The 16,246-nt window shown below is 44.6% G+C and overlaps 1 long non-coding RNA gene across 1 annotated transcript; it reads right to left on the bottom strand.

Moving 5' to 3' along the window:
• Positions 1–7,621: 7,621 nt before the first annotated feature.
• Positions 7,622–12,639, bottom strand: LOC147994848 (uncharacterized). The gene is made up of 3 exons (XR_015686005.1): positions 12,534–12,639; positions 9,985–10,118; positions 7,622–8,923 (listed from the first exon to the last, which is right to left on the bottom strand). It is a non-coding gene; the product is annotated as an uncharacterized LOC147994848 (long non-coding RNA).
• Between the last annotated feature and the right edge of the window lie 3,607 nt (positions 12,640–16,246).

The raw sequence follows: 16,246 nt of genomic DNA on the forward strand, positions 1-16,246 counted from the left end.
CCCAGTTGAACTACATTGTTTAGAGAAGAGGGACGAGACACGGTGGGTAGAGAAGCCATATATCCAATCTAATGTCATTTGAATCTTCAGTTCTTCAGCATTCAGATCCAGAGGCCAGCACCACATTGGTCCCGTGGGTCTCTAGAAAGAGCACCATGAGTGAGCTGGGAGCGCCTTGGAGTTACAGTTTCCACTGAACCGTGGAAAAGATGACCGTGGAAATACTGTTGAGCAAGTTAGTAAACTCTGGTTTCCTCTTCTCCGAGTGAGAATAATAATTACAGTTCCCATGAAAGTTCTTGAGGAAGAAGCGAGTCCAGGCGGGAGGTGTGCCAACCTCAGCACCTGGCCCCTTGTGAGTGAAGAGCGGCAGCCCTCACTGTAGTTTAATGCTGCTGCAGGGTTGAGCTCACCTTCACCTCCTCTGCAAAATGCCAACGGGTAAAAAAAAAAAAAAAAAAAAAAAAAAAAAAAACTCTGACAAACAGCTCTGGGAGCCACCTCCTCGTTGCTGTGATGTTTCCACTTTGCAAGAGAGGATCAAATTTAACAACAAACCATTAAGGTCACTGTGGATAAACATGGGCCAGCATATAAACATTGCAGCCACATCTGTACTACCAGGCCGATACCAGAGATGTCTCTGCTGTAAGAGAAGTCTATGACATCTTTATGTTAGCAAATGGTGTGCTTTAATGTTTGAACGGAGTTCATTACAAAACAGATTCTAGACTTAGGACAATCCACTCTTAAGAGAAAATTAAATGAGCACATAGGCATTGAAAATAAAACACTGTTGTGTTGTACAAGCCAGTTATTGGACATTTCACAGAAGCGTGTGTGTGTGTGTGTGTGTGTGTGTGTGTGTGTGTGTGTGTGTGTGTGTGTATGTTTCTCTGTCAGGAAAATTATGGAAAAAGCGAGTGTCCCGGGCTGCTATTCATGTCATTTCTTAATTAATGAGGATGCAGGTCTCAGCCTCCTGAACCAGAGACAGCAGAAACTCTATAAGAACAGCATAGCCCTTCCACTCTCAGAAGCATCCAGAGCGGCTGGGTTTCCAGGAATGAAATAGCTGGGAAGCCACTGCATTTGTCCTATTTCAAGCTGAGTGTGTAAATAATAAAGGTCAAAGTGGGAAAACAAGGCGGGCAATTCCTTGGTGACCAGCCAGACTGCAGTTCCCATCATTAATTCATGTTGATGGACTTCCCCAGGAAGCCTGGGAACATAACAGAAGTAACTCAGCTTCCCCCAAGAGAAAAGGCCTCCTCTTTTTCCTTTTGGCAGATTCATTCCTAATCACAGAGCGGGGAACTATTATTAACATCTGGATATTTTAAAAAAGAGCCACTGAATTATTATTAAAAAAATCCTTCAACTCATCGTAAGATTCAAATGATCTACAGTGTGCACAATGCTTTCCCCATTTCAGTCAAGAATATAGATGAGACGATTCTGCATATTTCGGCTGACATTACACATTTGTTTTCAATCTGGGAATGCTCATGGCTGCCTAACGTACCTCTTATCCTGAGGCAGATATGTCAGCGATGGCTTCTACCCCTCCCACAGTGAGCTTCTTCTTGGTGTACAGTTTTTTTAGAAGGCTACTGCCAGTGCTAATTGGTTTTAACCAGCTGCAAGTCAGAGCCTAATGCTGGATTAGATTCCCTTTGATCAAAAGCCATTCATTCTTTAGCCTTCAATGCTTTATATAGATATTCTTAAACATCAATTATCGTGACATTTACAGACCCTGCTCTCTGCCTTCACCCAAGCCTTACACATGGGCTTATGAACCTGTGGCACTAGGTAAATGGTTGTCCCTCCCCTATTTGAAACTTCTCATGGATTCCCTTTGTGATTAAGCCTGATTCCCACCAGGACCCACAGCCTCTTCTTGTAGTCTCAGTACCAATAGATCAGGCCCATGTGGGAAAGACAAACAAACAAACAAACGAAACCTATTTTTAGACCATTGCACCACTCCTGATCCCAATCCCAGTTAAGGGTGGACAGCTCAAAACTTTGCAAGCAATGCTTACTTAATCAAAAGCCAATTGAAAAGTCTTCCCTTAGGAGTAGGCTGTCAATGCTCCCTTAAAGTCTGCTCCAGTGCCCAACCATCATTTGTTCTGGCCCCCTTCCCTCCCCATCACTACTCCAGAGTCCTCTCCACCCAGGCTGCCCATTTCAAGGTTCTGCCCGAAGCTCTTGGGATATTATTTTTAGTGGCCCAATCTCATTCAGTCTCAATTTTTAGCATAATAGTCACCTCCTAAGGGGCCTTTTGTCCATGAACACAAACATTCCATTAGTGAATCTGTTTTGTCTGTCTTCCCAAGAGGCATCCCTTTATTTGACTTGTTTGAATTCCTCAAACCTAGCTGAGAAACTACATACAGGCCTTCAAAACTTCATGGGAGGAATGTGGGAGATAATTTTTGACAAGGCAAAGCTCTCTTGGCTGACATTTACTCTGCTGGGATTCAGCATACGTTTCTCAGGGGAGAAACCTATCAGAGATGGATGGATGGGAGGGAAAGCAAGAAACTCTAGGTGTTCGCAGATGGCAAAAGCAGACAGAGGCTTGGCTAATAAGCAGTTAAGTTAAATATGTCTTATAGACCTACCTTTTGAAAAATTACCTTCAGAATAAACTAGAGGTCCAGGTGCTCAAACAGCAAGGTACAGAAATAGCGAGATAGCAGGTATCCAGCACCCAAATACGCAACAATTTTAGCTTTAGATTTTATTGACATATTTGTTTGTTTGGGCACACACACACATATGTGCTTGCATGGGGTGGGGGTGGGTTGGGAAAGGACAACCTTCAGAAGCTGATTCTTTCCTCCCATCTTATGTGTCTCAGTGGCCCAGCCCAGGTCATCAAGCTTAGCAAAAATGCCCTTACTCACTGAGCCATCTAGCTAGTCCCACATTGTCAAACTCTTCTGTAGAAGACACTTATTCTCTTCTTCACACACTCACGCTGTTACCCAGTAAGGAAGGATGGTGGCTTGAAAGGCCAAGACAAAGGGTAGTCAGCATCTAGTTCTACAGAGCCACCCCAGAGTGGACACAAATGAAAGCTATTGGCTATAAAGTTGCCATTAAACCATCATCTTCTCAATATATCCCAAGAAAAATGATGCATACTTTCTAACTCTGTCTTCATCCATGGCGTCCCCAGAGGCCAATATTAGGTGAGAGTCCTAGAACACCCTGCCCATGGTTACCAGAGTCTCCTGTGGGTTACTGGAGGGTGAGGATCCCCATGGGAAGGGGTGTTTCAGCCTGACATGGGTTTGCTTGCATTTCCACAAAGACACAAACCGAAGGGCTGTCTCCCATGAGACCCTCTCCCTTTCATCTTCTGTTATCCTTACAGAAACTGTTCGTTTCTGCCAGCAACTCTAACAACTGGCTTTAATTTTACCCTTTCTCATACCCTCTGTTGGATAATTACCATAATCTTCATTCAAGCACCCAGCAAGAAACTTTCATACATGATTTGTAATTAAATATAAAAGGATCCATAAATCCCTTTGAGAAGTAGGACACAGCCCAGTGTTGCAACATGAAGGAAAGCCTTGTGCTGTGCGTGTCTGTGCGACTATCCTCTTTGCTCTGTAGATACAACTGCCGCTCTTCAGAGCCTTAGCCCAGGCTTTTTCTGTCCCTCTGATGACTCGATATTTCCCCCTTCTTAAGACACAAACATGCTAGAAGTTAGCAAACATACTGGGAGAATCACACGTCCTCTTGGCTTGCCTGATGGTATTCGTTGAAATGCAAGAAAGCGGCTTAAGAGTTGTTTTACACGCGTTGAAGAGAACTGTTCTTAGAAAGTGGCTTCTCAAACTGCAACTGGCTGCACCGCCGGCAGCCCGAGGGAGGAAGAATGGAATTCCAGGTGAAACGTATTAATGGACTTATTTTTCAGCTTCTCCTTTGACTCCACCTCCGGGAGGACTAAGGCCTAATGATCCCAGGACACGAAAAGCAATTAAGTTTCACTTGGTGTAAAGTTGAGGAAAGCGTCCCACGTGAAAAGGCCTCGTCTTTGCCACGTCGCACGGGTGGCAATAAACAGCCAAACTCGCCGGCTTTGATATAGTAGCGTGCTTGCTCACAGCCTCACGCTGATTTCATTTTAAAAAGTAGAATTTATGGGACAGAGAATTGAAAGGTCTGTACTGACATGTTTAAAACCTCCTTTTAAAAAGTGGCAGATTGCATCGTTCCATTTAAGCTTTCACACCGCAGCCTGAAACAGAATCTGTTTACTAAAAAAACAACTTTTTATTGCCCTGCGAATAATTTCCCATTGAAAAAGAAAACAATGTACAGTATTTTACAGCTTTCTGAAACATCTGGAAAGTTTTCTCGGCTGCTACAGTGATGTAGAATTTGCATCCACACTTGAACTACTGATGTTTTTTAATTCAACACAGAGCGACTTCAGACATCCTTTTGAACCAACCTAACTTTGTCCAATACCGCAAGTTTCCAGAGACTGCTGACAGCACACAGAGGACCAGAGCAATTGGTCCCCAGCAAGGTGAATAGTCTCGGGGAACCTGCCCTGTGTTCTCGGGCATTGAGCGGTGTAAAGGGTGCACTGCCTTGGGCTGGGTGGCCCCAAAGCTCTGTGTCAAGTAGCTTAGACCAAGTTTACCATAGTATATTCATCTAAATGCCTAGTGTAGGATGATGGGATGCCAGGAAAGCAGGAAGCTTCCAGAAGAAGGGACAAAGGCCCTTACTGGGTCTCCTGTGTTTCTACCATCCTGGATTTGGGGAAGGAGTGTGAGACTACAGTGTTGACTAGGCAATCCACATCCCATTGGCAAAAACACAATCATGTGGCCAAAGGACCAGCAAGCTTGTCAGAGGAATGACCATTAGTTGTCCCAAAAGGGCAAGGGAAGGGTCTGGCAAACAGCCCTTAGATCCTAGCCAGCACTTTGCAATATTAAATTTTTCTCCCAGATCGAGCAGGTGGAATGCTTAGAGTCGACTTCTCCCCTCTCTCCTGAGGACTCTGAAAAGCACTCTACTAATGATATTAGGGTGTGGGTGAGGTGAGTAACTCAACAGCAAAGGCACCTGACTTGATACTTTGTCCTGTTGTCATTTCCTAAGCCTGTGGCTTTGTCTATGAAAGTCATGGGGTGGCATTCATTATGGAGAGAGCAAATTAAAAACAACCCAAAGCTTTCAAAAAGACTGCAATGTCCATAGTCAAAACCCCTTTGTATCCTATTCAATTTTACTCCCCCATCAAACTATTATTTCTCCACAAAGGAGCTTAGTACAAAGTTAAGACTCTAGGGCTCTGTACAAAGGCATCTTCGCCGAGGCGTGGAAATGCTGAGGGGTGGACCCGAGGTGTAGGCTTCAATGGGATGCACTGGCAAGAGGCTGTTTTCTCAAGAACCGGTCCCTCTAGAAGGATATACTAAACACCGCACACGCTGGGGAGATCTGAGTAAAGTGGCTGCTGTGAAAGTGGGGGAGGGGGCCTGAGGTTTTTGTCCCAAGCATCCCCTGAAAAACTAGACAGAATTTATGAGCTCTGGATCAGTAGGAGACCTTGTCTGAAAAATTAAGGTGCAGTAAGCCAGTGAGGGAGCTCAGCAGGGAAAAGAACTTGTGGCCAAGCCTTAGAGTCAGAGTTCAGTATCCAGAATCACAAGGTGAAAGGAAAGATTTGATTCCCTCAAGTTTTCCTCTGATCTCCATCTACAGGCATTTACACAACATAAATGATAGATAGATGATAGATAGATAGATAGATAGATAGATAGATAGATAGATAGATAGATAGATAGATGATAGATGGGTGGATAGATAGATGGTAGATGATAGATAGATAGATAGATAGATAGATAGATAGATAGATAGATAGATGATAGATGGTGAATAGATAGGTAGATAGATGATAGATGGTGAATAGATTGGTAGATAGATGATAGATGGGTGGATAGATAGGTAGATAGACAGATAGACAGACAGACAGACAGACAGACAGACAGACAGACAGGTATTTTTAAGCAGAAAGCAATAGCAGAAGACATCCAGTGCTAATCTCTGGCCTCTATATGCACATGTTTGCATTTGTGCAACCACATACAAAGATGTACATACACTTTGCACACACATACCTGTGCACAAATGCATGCACATGAACACACACAACTAAATCACTAGCACACCCTCAGACTTTAGCCTTTAATGGGTGCTAGGTAGAGGTTTGTAGAATGAATGTGTGCTGAGTATTAGAAACGTGAGTTCCGTTAAACATCAAAAGACTCAAAGAGTTGCCAGTGCTTAAGAGGGGCCACCACGCATCTGCTGGAAGGGGTATGGCAGGAGCTCACTTAAGGAAGGGTAGAAGCTCGGCAAGCAGGCTCTTTGAATGGCAGAGGTAGAGGGAAGGCTGTACGGATGCCTGGAGGTGGCAAAGCAAAGGTATTTCTGCAGAAGGCATAGTATTCATATCCATCGCACCTACAGTATTCAAGAGGGCGAAGGAAGGAGGACTGGAAAGGGGTACAGCCATTCCAGACAAGCTTTGTTTCCCAGGGTACCACGTGTCCTCAGCTCTGTGTGAAGTCTTGGTACAAAGAAAACTGATCTGGCAAATAGGGAAGATGCAGCTGGTGAGAGTCATGGTAACTAAAGGAAAATGGAGAGAGGGGAGACAAGACAGGAATGACTCCCAGCCTGGTCTGGGGGAAAGCCACCGCTCCTAACCACTGGTCAGAGTTGAGGAAACAAGAGGGGAGGGGCACAGTCAATGAAGTCATGATGCGACCATTCAAGGAAAGGGGTACTCTGGGAGCAGAAGGAGTGTGGTGGTACTAAGACTTGAGAAGAACAGGTCAGGGAGTCTCAAATGTGAGGAACTTTAAAGCTTGGTTTGGATTAGCACTGTACAGGGTCGTGTGCCTTAGACCTTGTCATTTTTAAGTTGCTCACACTGGGTTTTTTTTTCCCAGTGTCTCTCTTGAAAGACCGTTATCTGAATGACCTTCAATGTTCATGTGTTCAGGACTCAGGGTCGTATTAATAGAAGGGAATTTGGGGAAGACAATTAGAGAATCCACTAGGATTCTACCCTCATGAATGAAGGGTCTTTCCTTCCATCACATGAGAACAGCGTTCCTTCCATGCAGGGGCATCATATTGAAGCAGAGAGCAGAACGTCCCTGGGAACGTCACCTGCTAGCATGCTGATCTCACACTACGGCCTCAAAACTGTGACAAAGTTCCACTCCTTATAAACCACTCAGTCCCGGATCTTTTATTACTGCATAATGAGCAGCCCAAAGGCAAGTATATAACCTTTGAATTCATGTAGATGTTGAAAATTTGGTAAACATAAATTTAGGAAATACCATCCCCCATTTCTCTGTCCTACTGAGATAAGTATTCATTGGTCTCATATACATAGAGACATTTAAAAAATCAATAATATCTTCCAAAACTCGGGACAGGGGTCCCACCATATCTTCATTCATCTCCGACTGCATTAATCTCTCCACTGAACAATGAGATCCTCCCATCACTCACCAACTCCCTTTCAGTTTAATTGGAACCCAGTAGCTCTGATCTCCTTCTGGAGGATTTATTTTAGCAATACATAGTCTGGAAAGCACCATGAGGGGGAAAAAAGCCTACTTGTCTATATTGAAGTAATCACTATAGACATCAAAGCTGAGAAAGACTTTATAGAAGGAAAAAAACTATCTTCCTTTTTTTAAAAAAAAGGCAACAAAACAACCTTGTACCATTAGCATCGCATATGGCGGCTCTGAAATGCAAACCAGGTGCCATCTTTTATGCAAAGCCTCCTGATTATCAGGGAAACTCTGTCCAGCTTGGTGTTGAAGTCCAGGGCAAGCAGGCAGTGGACATTCAGGAAACTGCCACTGCTGTTATTTTATGCATTGTGTGCTCCCCTTTTGAAGGAAGAAATTCACCAGAGATACTCTCTGAGGCCATTTCAAACCCCCGTGCCTTTGGCCCTGGCCTGAGCTTGTGTGGAGAGAAAGGAAGGGAAGATGTGGGAGGTTTAAGTAAGTTTGAAGATGGAGGAAGAACCATCCTTTCTTTCTTTTCTCATTAAGTCCTGGAAAGATTGCTTCAAGGAGAAAGGGCATGTTGCCCAATTATTCTAAGAATACACTCTTGGCACACCTGCGAGGCTTCTCAAAGCTGACTCTGATGATCTTCCCTTTACCTACGCTGTGGTATAAATTTTCAGTGAGATCTTTGTCTCATCCTGACACCAATTAGAACACGAGTTTCAGCAGAAGGAACCACGGCAATTTAGTCCATACCTTCGAAGAAGCGGAAACACTAATCGAGATGGAGACGGCCCCAAACCCAGTTGAACAGGTGTGCATTTCCATAATAGCCGCACGATTCGGCAATGGAGTGGTCTTCTCTGCTTTTGCTTGTGAACTGAATTAGTAATCTTCCCAGGCCCTGTCCCGGTGATTGAAATAAATTACTTTGTTAAATTGCAAAGCAGGTTGACCCATCTGTTGGCCCATGAATGTTCAGATTCTCAGAGGGTTTATTACTCCAAATAATGCCTACCATATGCAGTGGTAAACAGTTCCCTTAAAACTGACTGAAGGATTCAGGGCTGTTTTTGAAGGCAATTTATAAAGTGCTTCATGTTCCCCTGGAAGGACCTGCCCTTCAACTAAACTTTCAGCAAAGTCTGGCTGTCTTGATCAGTTAACCCCACCTGAGACGCCATGTTCTTTCTGCAGAGGAAAGAGGATGGTTGAAACTGAAGTACATGCTGGGAGTGGGGGACCTAGATGACCTGGGGAGAAGCTCATCTGTTGGCACCTTTCCAAGCAGTGTCAGGACATCCATGTGCAGGGGACATTTTATCCTGCAGGAAACAGGAAGCCAGAGAGGTTAGATGGTACATCCAGAAACAAGGGCAGCACAGGCCATCTGGGTACCAGACACTTGGTTCTAGGACAGTCTGAGCCTGGACGCACAGTGAGGATTTCACCCAATCACAGTTTTGACACACGGGGGGAACCCAAATGAAAAGCGTTTATGCCCTTGGGGTATTTGACTCCTCTTTCTCAAAAACATGAGCCACACTTCTTCTCTTCTTGGTCACTAAGGACGGGGCCAGACTTTGGCTCTCCATCGGCCAGATTCTAACAGGGAATTTTTAATGACAGAGATCTGTGGATCTTCTTGTCACGTGTGCATTTCCTTGCATTAGATCATCCCTGATTTCACGTCCCTGGGGAGTGTGCCTGCTCTAGTCACACAAGGTCCATAAACTGCTCCGTGGAGCAGCCATGATTTGTTCATGATGTTAGCTGGGAACCGTTTCGGCACAGTTACAGATGTGAAATTGCTGATGGATGGCCCAAGGCCAGCACATGGTCGGCTCCTCTGGTATTCAACTTCAATATTAATCATGTGTAGAAAGGCATCCTCCCCCCCCTCCGTGAAAAATGAAATGGCTAATATACAGTATGGAATGAGTGCTCGGGAACAATTCCTTCTCTTAACAGGAGAAGAATAAAGCTATTAAAAGAGCAACCTCCTGGATGTGACAAGATGACAGTAGGGCTTTTCTGACGAGCCAAATGAATAAGCTTCCTCTCCTTTGATTTATGCCGGCATAGAGTCTCTAGGAGCTTCAAACGGCAGAGAGCACATTTGGAAGCCAATGGTCTTCACTCCATTTGTTTAATGAGAGTGAGAGGCCAAGATCCAGCCTTTGGCAAAAGTTTGACACACTGAGAACTGAAAAGGTCAGCCCGAGTACTCAGGCACAGGGAGAGGAAGTGGTGTCTTTGGGGGGTGGCCAGAACTTTTGGCTAAGGGTATTCACCCTTTGTTTCAACACACACACACACACACACACACACACACACACACACACACACACACACACACATGACCCCACTCCCAACATGCAGGTACCTCTGCAGGAGACAGCCTGGCCCTGCCTCTGTGATTGGTCTTTGCCCCAAACCAGAGAAGATCAGTCCTGCTCCTTCGATGTCAGTTTGTATCCCGAGGAGGCAGTAAGAAATCAGAATCGTTCTTCACCGCTCCTGGATATGCAGGCCAGAACCACATAAAAACCCGAGGAAAAAAGCTTGCTTTCATGCCGCAGGGCAACTCACCTGAAATCCCTGCTCCCTGGAGGCAGAGTAGAGGCAAGGATAGTTCAAGGCCAACCTGGGCTGTGTAAGAACCTGCTCAGAACAGAACAGAACAGAACAGAACAGAACAGAACAGAACAGAACAGAACAGAACAGAACAGAACAGAACGGCTTCATGTGTAAAAGTTAATTCCTAGAGAGTACAGTGAGGTCCCCCACTAACGTTCACACAGCTCTCCTCACATTCCTGTGGTGGATATCCATGGCACAATCCTCGCACATGAAATTAGTGTTGATATAGCATTGCTAACCAAAACTACAGGTTCTACTGGGATCTCCCTGACCTTCTCCTTACCAGATGTCACCCTGGACTCTATGGCCCTCGGCAGGACTGGATTGTCTACATGCTGTCTTCTATTCTATGACAGTCCCCTGAATTTCCTAGTGTTTCATAACCTTGACATATTTGGAAACTGCTGGCCAGGTTGTAGAATGTCTGTCCTTCTAGAGCTGTGTAATGCTAGATCCAGACTGAGCTACAGACGTTCACAATGCTTCCTGTGTTTCGGGAGCACATGATCACTCTAAGTCTCGCTCCTGGTGAAGTTGAACCTTTATCATTCAACAAACGTACCTATTTCTTCAAGGAAAATACAAAATTTCTCTTCTTTTATTAGAAGAAATTTACTAAGTCCAGCTTTTTCTTCAAGAGAGATCAGTTCAACTCGAATTCTCAGAGACATGTATCAGAAGAATCTGTAGTCTCACGCTAAAATCACAGAAGCATTAAATGTCTTAAGGGAAGATGCTCTGAGGTTAGGCAAATGTCTGCTTTCTGTTTAACATTTCTCCTACTATTTCAGTCTGACTCCAGGAGCTGTGCCTGCAGGAATCATCACCATGCGGTTCCAATGGTGAGGAGTTTCTATTTTTCCCACCTTCTATGCTGTGATTGAAATTCTTCTGTGGGGAATTGCTGACTCTTCCCCTCCATTCTCCTCCATGGACTTATGCATTCAATCTTGTATTTATATCTGTATGAATTTGTTGGTAATTATTTTATCCTTTGGTTAATGATCCAGTACTATTATTACTTATTTTTGCTCAGATTTTCCAGAGTTGACCTTCGGAAACTATTTCAGGTTGAATCCTGTGCCCTTTCAAAGCGTCCCAGCCCTTCCTTACCCAGCCCACGCCTTTTCCCTCTTTCTTAACCATTTTGGCATCGGAAGAGGTACAGGATGCTTGAAGCTCATCTTACAGTTTCACCGTGCCAGCCCTAGAATTAGCCATTTTTCCAAGAACACTTTGTTTCCTTTTTTGGAGAATAGTGTCTTAAAACTAAAATGGTGTGTTGGTTTCTCAGGTGCCCTACCGCTGCCAGACCATCCTAGGAGGCAGAGCTGGGGTGTGTGTGCTCACACTAACAAACCAACAGCTACTCACTTGGTACCTGCTCCGGCGTAGACATACCGAGAGACAAGCGATGAGATATTTGTGAGTCTAACCCAGCACCACACAGCTCTTCTGGCAACCTCTGCCTCGCCTGTCTGTAGCTTCTCTCTCCCACAGTGAGAATCCTGGCTCTGCCACTGGAGCATAATTGGCTTCCAAATCCTAACCAACCCTACCCCTATCCCTACCCCTACCCCTACCCCTATCCCTAACCCTAACCCTAACCCTAACCCTAACCCTAACCCCTAACCCCTAACCCCTAACCCTAACCCTAACCCTAACCCTAACCCTAACCCTAACCCTTCCTATGTTGTTCTGGTACCCTGTCATGTTGCTAAATCTAATTTTAGGTCCAGGAATACTCGGATATATTCTTTGGGATCTCATTTATGCAAGTAGAAAGATTTTCTCTCCTCTTCATCAACACACACACACACACACACACACACACACACACGTGCGTGTGGGCGTCTGTGCATGTATATGTATATAGTTACTTGCTGTTTGTTTGTTTCACAATTTCAGTCAATAAGCGGGCAAGAGGCAACCCAACCTTTAGAGGAATCTTTCAGTCCCTCACCATCTCTTTGTTTGCCTATTTGGGTTTTTTGTTTTGTTTATTTGTTTTGTTTTATTTTACAAATAACCTTTCTTTGGTTGAAGAAGGCTAGTATATTCCTAATTTTCAGAGTTCTTATCTTGAATGTCGAACTTTTTGGAAGACTTTTCTGTGCCCATCAGGATGATGACATGGTTTTTGTTCATTAGTCTGCTGCTGGGCCAGCCTGCACCTGCTCCTGAGGGGCGAGCCATTATCTCTCAGCCAGCATGGCATTCTTGGAAAGACCCTGGCTGGGCATCACGATTTTGGCATATTGTTGTGTGTGATTTGATAGTGTACATACTTACAAGAGCTTCCAGTCCATGGTTTCCTTCTCTAGTGATGCTTGTTTCTGTGTTACTAGAGTACAGAAATGAGGGAAGACAAAATACCTCTGAGGACTGCAGACTGCCTCTGTGGATGAACAAAATGAAAAATGACACAAATCAAGCAAGGACAGCAGAATGACAAAAATCTAACAGTGTGATTTAATCCCTGCAATGTTGGCCATAATCATAGCTCTAACTCCCAAGCCTGACTAACTAAAGTTCAAAGTTCAGTCAAAGCAAAAGAGATGGATAATCTGCCCAAGTTCAGACCCTCAGTATGGCGAAGCTGAGGTAGGCCAGGACATGCTGGTTTTGAAGCCATCAGCCCAGTCACTCTACAGCACTTATAAATAGGATGTCTCTTTTCTTTCTGAAGGCTTTTGCTCCTCCACACGGCTGACCTTTTGTCATCTAAGTCTCTGATTGGTGGCACATTCTCAAAGCTCTTCCCTAGCCACTCACTGCCAATCATTCCCTACCCTGTGATGCTGTTACAGAGCCCACATAGCATCAATCCAAAAATGTCCCCACTTAAGATCTGACTTCTGTAAGCTCATCCAGCTGGAACCTGAGCTCCCTGAGAGCCAGGATCTTGTCTGCTTGGTCACAAGGATGCTGGTCTGGCATTGAGCTGATGATGCATCAAGGTTCTTTCTAATTCTTAGCTGAGCTCCCGAATGCTGCCATAGGCCAGGTGACCTCACTCTCCAAGGTCAAAGTGTCAGTGTTCCTGGATCAAACTGCTTTCCCTCAAGACTGTCTTCAACTTTTAGCTATCACAAAGGATATCTAAATTATCCTTTATCACTATAAACTCTCCCTGACCTGAAGAGGACACTTGATGGAGAATACTAACTGCTTAGTTTTGACTCTGGTCTCTCAGTTCCCCACAACGCACGTCTGGATGAGATTGATAATCGGGATGTGTCTTGTATGGACTGTGTTGCCTGCATAGGTGTTCATAGATCTCCTGCCAGACTGAAGCCTCTCACTTCCCTACCATGTTTGTTTCCTCGGAGTTTAGCTGTTTTGATGACACTGTTTCCTCTCCCTGTTTTCCAGCTTACCGCTTCCTGGTCCAGTCCCTTGGAGTTTGCTCTGAGTTTACTCATGTTTACAATCCTTCTGCCTATGTCTGATTGCACTTTTTAAATCACCAATTTAATATTTAAATAATTTAAAAATAAAAATGCACACATTTGTGTAATATTGCATAATATTTTAATGTGTAGATTTACAGAAAGGCTAAGTCAAGTGAGTTAGTAACTCTTACTTTGTTTTTTAAGGCTCAGGTCTGAGTTCTTCCTCTCCTGTTATGGTAGATATCCAGGCAGACAAGAGGGCAGACTATGGCTTCACAATAGCCAGTGCCCTCCTTCCTGAGACTCGCATAGTTCATGGTAATGTGGGGTGGGATGAGTTACCATCTTCCTGTCTCATGTTTTTGCTACTTAATGTAGCCAACATAGTCTATTATGGTCTGTCTCAATGATGAGACCTCCCAATAGGCTGCAGATATTTTCCAAACACAAAATACAGAATGGTGGGGGAATGGGGGGACACCAAAGTCTCAAGGGGGAAATGGGATGGAAGGCCACCCCTGACACTTAAGGCGGAGTGTCACAGTAAGAACCAGAATGTAAAAGGCTTGTGAGCAGGCTCTCCCACAGAAGTCACAAGAGGAAGCTGAGAAGATTGGAGCCTATGTGTTGGCTCCACCTGGGAGTAGGCACTGAGTGTGTGACAGAAGGATGGATGGGAAAATGGCCTGGTTTGTTTGTTCATTTCCAGTGTTTTGTCCATCACAGTGAAGACCACTGACTGACTTTAGAGGACCCCTAATGTTCAGACTGTCAACACCTTATCAATAAAAATTCAGCAATCATCCTCATGTGAAAACACAAGCAATCTACAGAACCATACTGTCTAGATCAATGAGAGCCAGCAGGCTTCAAGTGCAGCAGTCACTGTGCTCTGTGTTAAAAGATGCTTCCTTTTTAAGGAATGAATGAGATGTTGGGAGGAGCACTAGAGCGTCCATCACATACAGGGACTTAAATGAAGCATGTTACTAGATCAGGGGTAATGGTAGTAGGGATCTTCATTGATCACAAACTGAACTAACACTGCTACCCTCTCATTCTAGGATACACTCTGCTGGAGGTGCTGAAGGTGCAACACTGGACAGGTCACGGATGATCAGGACTCTCCTATGGGCTGGGATGCTGAACAGGTCATGGAGGATCATGGTGGTTCTCAATACCTAAGGATGCTCCCATCAATCAAATAATTATCAAGAACAAAAGCCACATAGTGGCAAGCACTGGGGTGACAACAAAGGTGATATTATAGACAAAGATTAGGAAATGTGTGTCAGGGACACTAGGAACTCATAGTAGATGATGAGAGAAAGCCTCGAGGAAGACCTGAATGGTGATGAACCAGCCAAGGAAAGAGGGAGAGCTTTGCTGGCAGAGATAGAAGCAAGTAGAAAGGCAGGACTGAAAACCAAAGCAAAGCCAAGGTTCCCAGACCGCTGTGAGCTGGGGGGAGCGTGGAACTAGGCAGTGGCCTGGTCATGTATGACCTGTAGCACGTTTGGTGGGTCCCTTCTTCCCAGTTCTTCACGCCCTTCCTCCCACCCTCCATGTCTTCCTACACATCTTTGCTGTCTACTCACTGGTCTGAACCCCTTTCCTATGTCAGAGGAATTGGTCAGCTTGCATCTACGAGGGAAAAATATTGAATCTGGCTGTTGAGCATGAAGATATTACTTCTCTCACCTCCTTTACCTCTGAGGGTCAGATGAATTAAACACGTCACACCAATCGAGTACACTGGCCCATTGTCAAACGGAGTCACTTAAGCAGAAATACTGGTGAGTCATCAAAGGACAACAAGGTCCCCTTCTCAGAACAGGGTCCAGTGTCTCCTATGGTGCAGAGTCACACACACAAATGGCCTAGAATGATCTCCAAGGCAAGGTCCATCTATGCTTTTAGCAGATATGAAACCAACACTTGTTCTTGAGAGCTTCATGAATCCATTCCTAGGACCTGATAGTTTTCATACCTTCCTCTATACCCGTTCAATGATGTACGTCACACAGAATTCACCTCTTTTCCTTGCAACTAAGAACTTAGACTAGGGCTTGGAGAGTTGGCTCAGTGGTTATGAGCATGGGCTGCTGTTCCAGAGGGCCCAGGTTCGATTCCCCAGCACCAATGGCTCACAACCATCTTTAATTCCAATCCCAGGGTATTTGACAGGATCCAACGACCTCTCTGGCCTCTGATTACACCAGGCACAAACATGGTGCACAGACATAGAAGCAGACAAAATACTCATACACATAAAAACAAATGACAGATATTTTAAAGAATTTTGACATGATATGGTAAGAACATCAGATATTTTCTGAGGACAATAGGAGTCCAACAGACAGATTGGCTTCCTTATGTCAGAGATGAAATCAAGGTCCTAGAATCTACCTCTTGGACAATGCAGATAGAAAACATTTTCAATTTCACAGCAAATTTATAAATCAGACAACACCAACTGATGCCCTTCAACATAAGGGGTGTCTTTCTTATTCTGCCGCCTCTCAGTGCTCATCAGTGGAAGCCTGAAGTCCACTTAGAGACCATTCCTGGCAAGAGTTATAGGTCGCTGTGGATAGCTCACATTACATA

The sequence above is a fragment of the Rattus norvegicus genome, chromosome 4 (assembly GCF_021556685.1).
Source record: "Rattus norvegicus strain SHRSP/BbbUtx chromosome 4, alternate assembly SHRSP_T2T, whole genome shotgun sequence".
In the NCBI taxonomy this organism is placed as follows: Eukaryota; Metazoa; Chordata; class Mammalia; order Rodentia; family Muridae; genus Rattus; species Rattus norvegicus.